Below are 12,095 nucleotides of genomic sequence, written 5' to 3'. Positions count from 1 at the left end.
GCACACCTCATCGTAGAAAACTCACCAATGTGAAGGGGTGGCTTAGGTGCTTCAGCCCCAGACCCTCAGCTCAGGGGAGCGAATAAACTGTATGCAAAGTAATGAAAAAATGAGGTATAGGGCACTCTGTGAACCTTCAAACAAGCCAACAAGAAATGTAAAAAGTTGAAAAAAACCTTCATTGAAAAATCATCTCACAAATGCATTGTGTTTTGTGTCTATCTGACACTTAATCATAGCCTTTATTGAGCGTAAGCAACCAAAATCCTGGGATCCATGTCCAAGGAGACCATCACCAACCTTGGCACACTTGTGCTTTATCTGGGCCATAGGCCTCCACCCTTGGCAAGCATCCTTAGCTAGGACAAAGAAATCAGACACCCTAAAAAGACCCCCTCCCACAGATCCTAACAAAAAGAGGGTTGATGGGTGGGATGCTACTCATCATTAACTACCACCACCGGAAAAAGCTGCTATTTCCTCTTCTCTCCCAAAATATGCCTATCCCTCCTGATCCTCCACATCCTTTTCACCTTTCTCTGCCCTACATATTAACTTTACCTTAACCTTAGTCAAACCCTTTCTTTCCACAGTCAGGTTTCTTTTATTTATTTGGTCTGAGCCCCATACTTTCTACCTGTAAACAAATAAATTTACATGTATTTAAAATCATGTCTGCTCTCACTCTTGCACTGTAACCTTGATACAGATCATTGCAAAGGTCAGATAAATAAAAGAAAACAAACACTTTTTTAACCTTTAAAGTTCTGTGAGTGCAGATTTGTTTGCTGTTATATATATATATATATATATATATATATATATATATAAATATATATAAACTGTATAGATACTGCACTCACAGGTCTTATGAAAACGAAAAATATTTATTAGCAAAGGACTAAGGACTTTTTAGTCCTTTGCTAATAAATATTTTTCGTTTTCATAAGACCTGTGAGTGCGGTATCTATACAGTTTATATCTATGCTTTGTGATCCTGCACCCAGGCCTGATCTCCACGCTCCTATATATATATATATATATATATATATATATATAGCAAGAAAGTGAGCCGCACACACAGGGACTTAGTTAGAAAGCAAAAAATTTATTAATAGAAAAAAAAATCGGATTTTTTTCTATTAATAAATGTTTTGCTTTCTAACTAAGTCCCTGTGTGTGCGGCTCACTGTCTTGCTATATTCATGTTTTTTGCAAGCACCCGGGGCAGTTGACTATTATTAGGGTGTGCTCTGTCTTTTTCTGTATATATATATATATATATATATATAACAAATGCAGGGTGGAGAGCACACCAAAGTTACTGTACACTACCTGGGTGCCAGAGCCGAAAAATAGAACAAACATGGAAAAGTGTCGGCACTCACAGGATTTACACAATCATCTTAAGGACAAAAGAGTCATGTTTAGATGCAAAAAAAGGTGAGGTTTTATTGTCCTACGTTTCAGTTCCCTACTGGAACCTTCGTCAGGCCCTGACGAAGGTTCCAGTAGGGAACTGAAACGTAGGACAATAAAACCTCACCTTTTTTTGCATCTAAACATGACTCTTTTGTCCTTAAGATGATTGTGTAAATCCTGTGAGTGCCGACACTTTTCCATGTTTATATATATATATAGTCTTTCACTAATGTTAAGCACTGATTAGATTTAGATGACTTAAAGATGACATTTAAAAATTAAACATAATTAATATATTTGTTTTGCCAGTGAAACAGTACCACTTAAGCTGGTCATACACGCACCGATATTATAATACAAAACCTTGTTTTTTACAATATTTGGTGCGTGTATGGCGGATCAACGAGAGGACAGATTTTGCAAAAGCTTTGTTCGTCTCATTGATCGGGGGTGCAAAATCGGCATTTAGGGCTGAATCGTTTCAACAATGGTTGCAGGAAAGATTGTTATTGGTATGTGTATGACCACCTTTAATGCTTGCTCTCTGCACTAAGGTCTGTCTTCTTTGACATTGTTTTTTTGGGGTAAAGAACCGGCCAAAAGAGTAGTTGTCAGTACAGCATTCAGTAATTCAGTTAGGGTTCTAAGTGGTGTGCTGCAGAGTTCTGTATTGCCACACATTTATTAAATCTCTTGTTTTTTATTTTATGAAGGACATTGAAAGCAGTACTTTGCATTGTTTGCAGATCACACAATACTATACAGAATAACTAAACCTGTGCAGGATGCTTGCAGGGGGGTATCATAACACACTGAGCAGTAAAGAAGAAGAAGATGGAATTTAATGCTGACAAATATATGGTTTCCCACCTTGGATTCAAAAATAGACATTTATAATTTAGACAAAACCCGAATAATATTATACACAAATATGTACATAATGCTACCTAGCTTCAATTTCTGGATTTCCACCTCAGGTTTTACACAAAATCTTAAAATGACCTTTTGGTTTCCATTTGAGATAAAGACCCCTCTGCTATATTTCAGCATTCAAGAGAAATTCACCAGAAAAACAATGAGCCATATTAAGTACAGAGGCCCTGCATCTGGAGATTGAATTATAACTCCAAGTATGGGATCTGTGCAGCCTCTATCCAGACAGAGAAATCCAATGCACAGAGATCTGCTGGTCACTGTCTTATGTTCAGTAATAACTGTTATGTTATTTCATGCGAATATCATATACCTTTTTTATGCTTACTTGACTTTCTGAGATTTTTCCTGGTTTGTTTTAGTAATTTCCATGCATTCTGGTGCACTGAAATAGAAATAGCAGATCTAAAACACGAGAAGTATCAGAATACTCTTTACTTTAAAGGAGAAAGAAAGGTAAAAACTAAGTAAGCTTTATCAGAAAGGTGTATGTAAATACAGCCATAAGCACTCACAGAAACGCTGCACTGACTTCTCTAAAAAAAGGTTGCTTGTGTCTGTAATTCATGTGCCAGAGACACACAGCTCTCTGCTCTCTACTCTCTCCTGCTCCCCCCTCCCTCAAGAATGCTAAGAACTCACTTTCCCCCTTAGGAATGTGGATCTGAGCCAATCTGCAGGAAGCTGACTCATAGCCTTACAAACTGAGCATGTACACTTGGTCTGGGTCTCGGTGCAGGAGCGAGGCATTATGGGAACTTACTTTACACAGCTCAGCGTTTTTTCTTTCTGTTTAGCTTCTGATCATCTGAACAGGAGAAATATGGGGAGACTTAAGGGCACTATTGAGACAACTGAAGGTATGCCTGCAGCTTGAGACTACAGTAACTTTTTATTAGCCTTTCCTTCTCCTTTAAACAACAAAAACTAGACAGAACATTAAGTAGTGCTGCTTTTTTTTTTTAATTTTTTTTTAAAAATAAGGAAAGAATAAAAATCTGAGTAACCAGCTGGATGAAAAACATGTAATATCCTAACTTGAACTCCAAAATTTGTTTTATTATTAAAAAGAACAAATTGGAAGAAATATTAAACAAAAGGTCATTTTTACATTTTGAAGAGTGTCAGGGTCATGGGAAAAGAGAGGGAAAAATTACTTTACAGAAAGAAATGGTTTCCCACAAGCGTGGATAGGTTTGGATACATTGAGAGAAATTCGAGGATATTTGGGATAAAAAAGACTAAACTATGAAAAAATGACAGAATGCCAAGAGTTTTTATTAGCATAAGGTTTGCAGCAGTATGGGTACAGAGAGAGAATGAACTGTGTCAGTTAAATTTCCTATTCTGCTAGTTATATTATTTTGTATACTACAAGATCATTTCACTTGTAATAAAAGGCAGACGGTTTGACTTTTGCCTTTTTGCAGGATTGATCTACCTTTAGAGAAACTGGCAGAGCTGGAATCCCTAAACTATTCTTTTAGGATCTATAAAATGCACTTCACGTTAGATAAGCATTTAAACAAATAAAAAAGGCCAACCTTTTTTTCTTTTCTTTTAATATTTTAAATAATTTAGTGAGATATAGTATACAGGTATAGGACCTGTTATCCAGAATGCTTGTGACCTAGGGTTTTCCGAATAAGGGGTCTTTCCGTAATTTGGAACTCTATACCATAAGTTAACTAAAAAAATCATTAAAACATTAAATAAACCCATTTGGATTGTTTTACCTCCAATAAAGATTAATTATATCTTTAAGTGAAAGGCATTGTTTTATTATTACAGAGAAAAAGAAAATATTTTAAAAATTTAAATTTTTTGATTAAAATGGCATCAATGAAGTCAAAACAAGCCCAAACCTAAGGTGGTCAAAATGAATGGGGAAAGCTCCCCAAACTGCATTTATTTAAGGTGGCCATATCTTACCAATTTCGATCTTTCCTGTGACCATTGGTGATATCTAGTGATGAGTGAATTTTTTCGGCAGGCATGGATTTGCATTGAATTTCCACATTTCCATTGGCGAATTGTTTTGCAAAATTTCTGTGAAAATTTGCCATGGGAAAATTCACTGCGTGTAAATTCTTTTGCCATGCGTCAAAAAAGGAACGGTCGCTTCAAAAAAGGGCATGGTTGCGTAAAAAAGTGCGGGGTGCAAAAAAAGACGCAAATTTTATGGCAAAGCGAAACGGGACAGATTTGCTCATCACTAGTGATATCCCAAGCTTTTGCCATATTGATCGTCTCGTTGATCTGCCATACACCCACTGAAAATATCATATGAAACCTTGTATCAGTGTGTGTATGGCCAGCTTTAGTGTGTGCAACTACATTACAATTTGCCTGTCTATGGGAGATGGCCATTCAGAGCTTTTATGCATAGTGGTTTTCATACCTATATTGGTACTGGCCCTCACGGCTGTCAAAATATGGTGTTAGCAAGACCTTAAGGGTAACCAAAAAATTAAAGTGTTGTAAGGTAATTAAAATACAGTATAATGCACTTCTGCACTACACTGGTAAAACTGGTGATTTTGCTTTAGAAATAAATAAGCTACTGTTAAACTGTGGGGGTAGCCATTCCAAGGAAAAAAGGCTCAGGTTACAAAGCAGATAGCAGATAAATGATGTAGAATATAGTCTCACGCAAATGTCATTATGATGCAACACTGACTCTCAAAATTCTGAACTGAAATTTCATCTTATCTCAAAACGTGTACATGCAACTACATTTGTTTTGATGCATTGGAGTGCAAATGCAGCAGGAACAACACCTTGTTTGAACATGATAACCTGATATTATAGAAAAAAAATGATGCATTATGGATCGATAACATACTGAAATTTTGAAATCACACACACACAAGAACACATGGGATTGATTTAAAAAATATAAGAAAAATCCTTTACTGGTGCAAAATCAATGTTTCAGTCACAGCAGATTTTGCACCAATAAAGCATTTTTCTTATATTTTTAAAATCAGTGCTGTTAGTGATGTGTTTTCTCCATTGTTATATATATATATATATATAATATATGTATAATATATTTATTTCTAAATTACATTACATTATATAATCTAATGACTAAACAACATTTTTTAAAAATGTTTTTCTATTTATTGCATCCATAAGGGCTCCATTTATTTTTATTGATTTAAGATGCTTTCATGGTAGCACCAGGGCCATTGCATTGGATTGACATCATATGCACTGTAACTGTGTTGTTTTTTATGCATATATCCACATGTTGGAGCAGAGACTGAAATCACCCTAGGGGACACCACTTTCTAGTACAGGTATAGGACCCATTATCCAGAATGCTCGGGACCAAGGGTATTCCGGATAAGGGGTCTTTCCGTAATTTGGATCTCCATACCTTAAGTCTACTAAAGAATCAATAAAACATTAATTAAACCCTATGAGATTGTTTTGCATCCAATAAAGATTATTTATATCTTAGTTGGGATTAATTACAAGGTACTGTTTTATTACAACAGAGAAAAAGGAAATTGGTTTAAAATTCTAAATTATTTCATTAAAATGGAGTCTATGGGAGACGGGCATTCCGTAATTCGGAGCTTTCTGGATAACGGGTTTCCGGATAAGGGATCCCATACCTGTACTAGCAGTCATCATATAGTTTTAATTCAGTTCCTCAGCCTTTGCGTGCCATCAAGAAGAATACAGTATGCATCCCATCTCAATCTCCCTCATTCAAAATACATAATAGGCCATCTCATTATACCATTTAGAAATACTTTGAAAAAAATTGCTTCACAGTATGGATGGACCTACACTATTTCATCCATATAAACTATAAAAGTGATTGTTATAGGTGTTTTGAAGTGTTGCTATTGGTGGAAGGAGAGTGAATGTGTTTCTATGCCATGTGCCATAGCATTTCTATGCTGTAACAATGGCTGGAGCCAAAATGCCTGCTACTTGCCTGTCCACTTATCGTCGACATCAATGAGAAGTCCCTGCACAAGTGTTTATCACTTAAAAAAACAAACACTGGCACTGTCAATGGAAAATGGCCTGCAGATAATCCACAGCATTTGGATTGCTGATATTGGTTATCAAAATGCCCTTGTAACATTTCCACTGCTTTCAGAGAGGTGCAATAATGCATCAATAACGTGTCATTTAATATTAGACAATAATTAGGTCCATAACTATAGAAGAAGCAGACCTGTTACACAGACATTCCCCTCCCCAGCAACTTTCTAACTGTAAAATTAGAGAGCTTGCCACAGCCAGCAGGCATACTTTTGCATATAAGGGCAGGGAGTGGGGTTACTGTTCATTTTTGAGTGGGGGGCAACTGACAGTAACCCCATTATTTAATTACCAGTAAAATGATTTCCTTTTCATAAACCTTCTGTTTCTCCCTGCCATCAAAAGAGGTGATGCTGTCATAAAAGACATGTTCACTGATGCTCATATATCTCTATGCAGAGATCTGTTTACTCCAATTAAAAATGTAATATTGTATTTACTTGTATGTTTCACAGAAGTAGTGCAGAGCTGCTGTCTTGAAAATATAAGCTAAAGCCCAGGTTTAGCCACATACTGGTTTAAATTGGCAGTTGCCACTGAAAAATACAGCAAAGTATACAGTATTATACCAGTTTCCATACTATTATAAAAAATGAAAGACAAGGTTCCCTTGTCAACATTAAGGAATTCTGAAAAATAAAGCAAACGTTTTTGCCCCGGGTGAAGGATATTGGTAATGCCTTTTGAAAGGCCTTTTGAAAGTATTCATTTCACTTAAAAGTTTTAAAAACAATGTATGAGTCGAGGCAGGTTATTAGTGCTTTTACTCTCTCCGTAAGCGATGATACCAGCATCGCAATGCAAGCATTAATCTCTTGTACAGTTTACGAGACTCATGCAACTGTCAAGCGTCTTACGAGATTAATGCAAGCATTCATCTATTGGACATTTACCAGTTGAATGAATCTTGTTAACTGTACACATGGAAAATGCTCCTTACTTAAAGAATGAGTATGATGCTCTGTATTTATATAATATTCAATTGCTGAATTGCTTTATGTTACAGATGTTTTAAGTAAGTACTTAATTATATTGCTCTGGCAGGGAGCATGGGATCCTTAAGGGATTATTAAGCAAACCATTATTACGGTAACCAGGTCTTTATTGCTTCTGTAATAATTAACTTCCATGCTGATTTTAATACTTTTAGGAAGCCTACCTTTAATTGTTACGAAATTAAGCAGAAAAGGAAGACAAACCTCTCCAGGTCTATTCAATGTACTTTTCTTAGAAGACAAAAGACACCTCTAAAGATCACTTCAATTTACTTCTGAGTACAGAATCTTAGTACAATTTGTTATATTAACCCATGTAGAATCTAAATTCTGTGGATAAAAGGACTGAAGTGCCACGGAACATAGATTCTACGTTGTGCTGCACTTTCGGGTTTGGGAGCGAAGGAGCGACTTTTAAAGCCACTCCTTCCCCACCCCCCCGCTCGTTCTCCAACCCCTAGACAATGAGCAATGAATCCATGCCTGGCGTTTGGTAAATCTATGCATATTGGGCATCAAACTGTTCAGTAGACACCTGAAGTTAATATTTAGAATTTTTATGTTGATACGTTACAAAATTTGGGTACATAATGGGGTAAAATGCAAGCTTTTTTTTCCGGAAATTTCATAAAAAACGTTCTGTTTAGTATAGCTCTCTAGTTTCGCAGTTTGCAGTAAAAGATGTATTTACCCATTTTTGTTTTGTCAGAATGTGTACTTTCATAAAAAAAATATTTTTCACCAGCCAGAGCATCAGATGTTAAAATTCATATGCACTATTTTCATTTGGGTGCCTCTGTACACCACATAGTTTGGTAAATCTATGCATACTGGGCATCAAACTGTTCAGTAGGCCCCTGATGTTCATATTTAGAATGTTTTATGTTGATACATTACAAAATTTACCCAACAAAAAATTCAGTAAATGTGTTGAATTTTCAGTAGCTAAAGAGATCTCCAGGGCAATTTGTATGAACAAACTTCTTTTTGGGGTCTCTAAATGCCAGATACTTTACCTAATGCTATATGGGAGATAAGTTGCTTGAAAGTGGATCGACTGCAAATGTCTGAGGGTCCTAGCATCTGGAGCAGTAGTGGTTCACTTTGTGGTTGAAACCAGATGCTTATTTTACTGTTTGGGGCATCCCCCAATGTGTAGTGAGCTGATGGAACACATCCTCTGGGTCCAAAAAGTGATGACTGAGAAGGACTGCCTCCCTGTTTGAATTATATAGGATATAGACTGCTGACAGGAAGTATAAATGTTGTTCTGCCCAATTGAGTACTTTTTCTACTTCCTGCCAACCTGTATTGTTTAGGGTGCCACCTTTGTGGTTGAAGTAAGCCACCGCTGTGGGGCAAACTAAGCGCTGGCAAACTTTCTTTCTCTTTGTGTATAATTAATGGATTTTTATCGTTTATAGCAGCTGGTCAACTCCAGATTGTGGGTTAGACCGAGCGCTGGCACAATAGTGTGTTTCTAGCAGCTGGTCAACACTACAGCGTGGGTTAGACCGAGCGCTGGCGATTTCTTTCTGTGTTTTGTGTACAAATTGTAGTCAAATTTTGCTTCTAGCTGCTATGTAGCCTTTAAACCAATGAATCACTTCCATGTGTGTGCTAATGAGCTGGGGCTTAAAAGCTCCCTGCTTTTCCACTAGAGCCTTTTTGAGCTAAAGGTAGGTGCAATAGGTCTTACTACTCAGTCACATTGTTTTCTGGTGGACTTTATTTTAATTGCATCACAGACTCAAAGTCATTAGACAGTGTATGAGCTTACATATTTTGGCCAAAGTGTGGTACTAACACCTCATTTTTTGTAAAAATTATTTTTAAAGGCAAACTAAGCGCTGGCAAACTTTCTTTCTACCGCTGTGGGGTTTGTCTGATTGTATGTTTATTGGACGATGTAGTAGTAGTTAACTCCAGTGGCCAGGAAGTGGTATAGCTCTTTAATTTAGAGGATGTTAATATGGAGAGTTGACAGGACCAATTTTCTTGGATTTTGCAATGTTTGTAGACTCCACCCCAGTCCAGGAGGCAGGTGTCTGTTGTCACAAAGGCCTGGTGTGTCAGGGAGCAAACTCTGCCCTTTGTGAGATTAAAGTCTTGACACCACCGCCGAAGGGATTTCTTGGTTTCTAAGGCGGTAGTGAAGCTTGATCCAATGACAAAGCTCAGCTGAATGTAGCACATATAAAATTGTGCATAACTTATCACCTTGATCGAGGATGTCATAAGTCTAAGGAGACACATGCAGTTTCTTGTGGTGATCTGGTTTTGCACTGCGGCAATTTTAACTTGCTTAATTTTTAGTGTGAAAGACCTGGTGTGTGTAGCAACTGTTTTTTAACACTGTAGTGGGACAGGAGAACATATTCTTAAGGAATTTTTTAGATTTCCTGTCCATTGGGTATTTAAAGGGGTGGTTCACACCAAAGTGTACCTCAATAACCTTTCTGAAGACTGGCCACACTGTTTCTCAGTCCTCCACAGCAAGGCTTTTATAACAGGTAGTGATGCGCATGTTCACGTGCCTTTTTTTATAATAAATACGCCAAATCATTGGACAGCGTCAGCAAACCGAGCAATGGGAGCATCGACCTTAGGGATGGCGTCCCATTTCTCATGATGCATTTGGTTTATGGGGTGTGTCGATACATTTGTCTTTGGATAGTCTTCTATCTGGAGTGTTCCATTCCTTCTAAATGGTTTTGTTCACACGTCATGGAAAGCAACATTGTTTCTTTTGTATGGAGCTAAAACGTTTGTCTAATGTTTGATTTCTTTTTGCTCTTCCTGAATGCCTAGTAATTGGAACATCAGACAGTAGTGTGTTTACCACTTCTGACTGGAATTTATGTGGGTGTTCCGCTGCTGGCAGGTATTCACAAGTCACATACTCCAAATCACCCTCCTCCTCAGATGAAGGTTTCTGGGAATCCCCAGGTGAAAATGGTGGGGGATTAAAGACAGGACCTGTGGAAGGTTCAATGTTCTTGAGTGTGTTGGGCAGTATGGTGGCTAGTTTATCTATTTAAGCTGTCATGCCTAAAATGGTTGCTTGAAAAGATTTTAGCTAATCTAGCATCTGTGGAGAAGGATTAGAAGGCTCCTCAGGTGTATTTAAAGATTTTTGTTTTATAGACATTTGACTCTCTGAGTTTTTGAATAATTTCTAGAATCTTTTTTGTGTCTACAGAATCAGGGATTGGAATTGGTGATTTAGCTTGTTCAGCTGCTATGCTAGGCTGATTTAGTTGGTGATAGGAGGCCATTGAAAGATCGTTATTTTATTAGAAAAGGGATATAAGGAGAGAGAAAGAGAACTGTGCTGCAGGATAGTCATCTTAAGGCGAATTAAGAAACTTTCTTGTTGAGGCAGCCTGTAATCAGGAGAGACAGAACAACAGGGGTCTGTTATATGGAGATTCATCTATTCATGGAAAATAAAGAGACCCTGGAGAGACAACCTACCCCATGTGAGAGCAGGGATGAGAAGCATGCATATGCAACCGAACCCGATAGCAGCCAGTCAAGGCACTGATTATGAAATCTTCCTGTGCCCAAAGCCATTCGTGACACATTTATGAGGTCTTACAGGAATTGAAGCAAGATGGCCGCTGTGTAATAACTGCGCCTGGATGAGGCACAAAATTGGAAAGGAGGAAAAAACTAAGGGGTGTTGTGTGTTTTTTTGCACAGATGGTAGCACTAATGCATACTCATGTAGAGCTGTGCACTAAGGCATATAGTGCCTGGGACATTGGGCAGTGCTACAACAAACTATATCCGTGTAGAGTACATGAAAGACAGCACTTTTAGCATGTCATTTGCCAATCCTAAAGATACTCGTTTAGAACTATAAAGAGAGAAAGAAACCTACAGTGCTGTAGCATGCTTTCAGTCACTTCTCAATAAAGGCAGCACCCAAGCATGCTCTATATTTGTCCTACAGGCTGTGTGAAGAAAATAGAAAATAAAAGAATAAAAAAGACGTTCAACCTCCTGGAAGCAGGATGGCAAAGAACTGTTGGAGTAGGTGTTAATGCAGAAAAAAGGAGGATTGTAGGGCTATCTTGCCTCCTAGAGAGAAGTGTGCATTAACCCTTGTGTCCCTGTTCTATTTAGGAACTTTACATTACTTTGTACATATTTCTACTAATCGTATTCCTGATGTACAAGGTCATCCTCCTCAGCAGAAAGTCTGTGCTCCATGGTTCACAGGACAAACCAACATGGCACATGGCACCACCTCTTCATTGATATATTACCTCAGCAAACATTGTTGAATAGGATTGTGCAAGTTTATGTTTATATTCTTTTTAAGAAAAATTCCTTTGCTGTGATAATTTCCTGTTCATAAAGGCACCTAGAATTAAGTGCAGATCTTTACAACAGTGTAAAGTATATTTCCATGTTGGGAGAAAAACAGGAACTTTTCCTCAAAATACTTTCCCAGTGGGACTCTAAATGTTTGTAGTATTCAATGTTTTGTTGTCAAAAATCCCCATGTTGAGGATAAAAATATAATGGAAAAGATGAGAAAGTTACCTTCTGTTACACAGAAGCAGGGATATATTTACCATTCTTTGTGCAAAGAATACCAAATACCACATTTTTTTTAGAATTATATATACATATAGGACTATTTTTGGTTACAGACATTATCTTTTT

The sequence above is a fragment of the Xenopus tropicalis genome, chromosome 7 (genome assembly GCF_000004195.4).
Source record: "Xenopus tropicalis strain Nigerian chromosome 7, UCB_Xtro_10.0, whole genome shotgun sequence".
Lineage (NCBI taxonomy): Eukaryota > Metazoa > Chordata > Amphibia > Anura > Pipidae > Xenopus > Xenopus tropicalis.
Note: the sequence above shows the minus strand (reverse complement) of the source record.